We start from the raw sequence: 1,987 nt of genomic DNA, 5'->3' as shown, positions 1-1,987 counted from the left end.
GAAGTGTAGGGGTCTTGCCTTCTGGTGTTTCAGGATGTTTGATGAGAACATGACCAAATGAGATTCTTCCCTATGAGATTGCAATTCACACTGTTAATGACAGAAGATGAAGAGGTCTAAACCTTCATGACCCATATACATGTTGAAAAATGTTCTTAGTAATTTCCAGATTTTCTTATAAGCATGTTCCAAATTTCCTTCACACACTCTGAGCTCAGTTTTTATTTCTGCAATCTAAGGCAGGAGCCCCTAGCCTTTGGGCCACAACTGGTGCCTCCTGTCAGATCAGCAGCAGCATGAGATTAGAAATAAGGTGCACAGTGGGCTCCCCTGGTGGCTCGGCAATAAAGAAGCTGCCTGCCAATGCAGGAGATGTGAGTTTTCGCTCCCTGGGTTGGGAAGAGCCCCTGGAGAAGGAAATGACAACCCACTCCAGTATTCTTGAAACCCCAAGGACAGAGGAGCCTGGAGGGCTACAGTCCATAAGGTTGCAAAGAGTCAGACATGACTTAGCAACTAAACAACAATAACGAAGTGCACAAGAAATGTAACGCACTTGAATCATCCTGAACCGCCCCCACTCTTCCTGGTCTGTGGAAAAACTGTCTTCCATGAAACCGGTCCCTGGTGCCAAAAAGGTTGGGGACCTCTGGGCTACAGAGATTTTAGGAATCTGTGTAACACTTGGTTCACATCGCCGCTGCTAGTCAGGGAGGTGAGTAAGGGCAAACAAAGGAGAGGGCTCAGATCCACTAACTTAAGTGATCTGCGGGTGTGGCTAACTCCTGCTCCTGTCAGCACATTTCTGTGTGGATGTGACTATACCTGTTGCCACCGACAGTTCTGTATTTACATTTTAGGAATTCCTAACATTAGCGTGAAAAACACACACACACACAACAACAACAACAGAGTGAAAAAAAGTGAGTGGACTTTCCCCTCAAGCTAGGCAACTGCCTTTCTAAATATTATTTCATGATCTTGGCCCTAAATGATTCCCCTAAGAGAAAACAGACAGCAAGATAGCATCACTAAACCTGTGAATTCACTCATGACGCCGCACCAAATGTTACTAATCCCAGCACCAGATGTGCGGCTACTTTGAAGGGTGATGAAGGGTGACATTCTGGGGCTCTGTGGCTGATGAGTTAGATGCTCTTCTTTGAAGATCTTTACAGATAAAATAAACAACTATTAATGAAATGATTAAATAGGGCCTGTGAAGATCCTCAGAGCCTGGGGTCTGGGTTTAGGCAAACAAACCGGTCTGTTAGATTGTAAGTGAAAGAAAACTAACTCGATGTAACTTAAGCAAAAGAGGGAGAATTTATGGGATCTCCCACTTGGGAAATCCAACACTGTCTCTGGCTTGACACCTGGCTTGATGCAGAGACTCAGCAGCTTCAGGGCTCCGGTCCACCTCTCCACCTCCCACTCTTCTGGAGTCTTCTGGTATCTTTCCTTAGATGAGCTCCCCTCTGTCAGCTCAGCCACCCCACTGACAGGGGGCAGTCTTTGCTCTCTGCTGGCGTAGAAAGTTCCAAGGAGACTGCCCCCAGGGTCACGTGCCCTTCACTGATCAGTCACTAAGGTCTGGGCTGAGATGCTCTGATTGGACTGGCTTGGCCCAAGCCTTGGCTCCTCTGTCCGGGGGAGGGTGGGGCCGGGTGATTCAGGGACAAGAGGGGCCACATGGGTAAGGGAGGAGAAGTTCCCAAAAAGAGAAGGGGAGCACCACCTTCAGAAGACAGGGTATGAAAATCGCAGCCCGGATCACAGCCCAGAAAATCGCAGCCTCAGATCTGAAGCTTTCTCTGTCTGAGCAGAGAAAGCAGTGACCACAGGACGGCCATCCGCCAGAGCCTAAGAAGACCCCAGCGGGGGCCTCCTGCACCGTCCGTGGCCCTGGTAACACTCTGAGTAAGGTCCCCCCAGGCACAGCTATGCAGAGACGCCTCTCTGTCTGGTGGAGCCTTATGGATCTGAC

Source organism: Odocoileus virginianus, chromosome 20, assembly GCF_023699985.2.
Source record: "Odocoileus virginianus isolate 20LAN1187 ecotype Illinois chromosome 20, Ovbor_1.2, whole genome shotgun sequence".
NCBI lineage: Eukaryota > Metazoa > Chordata > Mammalia > Artiodactyla > Cervidae > Odocoileus > Odocoileus virginianus.
This window is presented reverse-complemented; position numbering follows the sequence as displayed.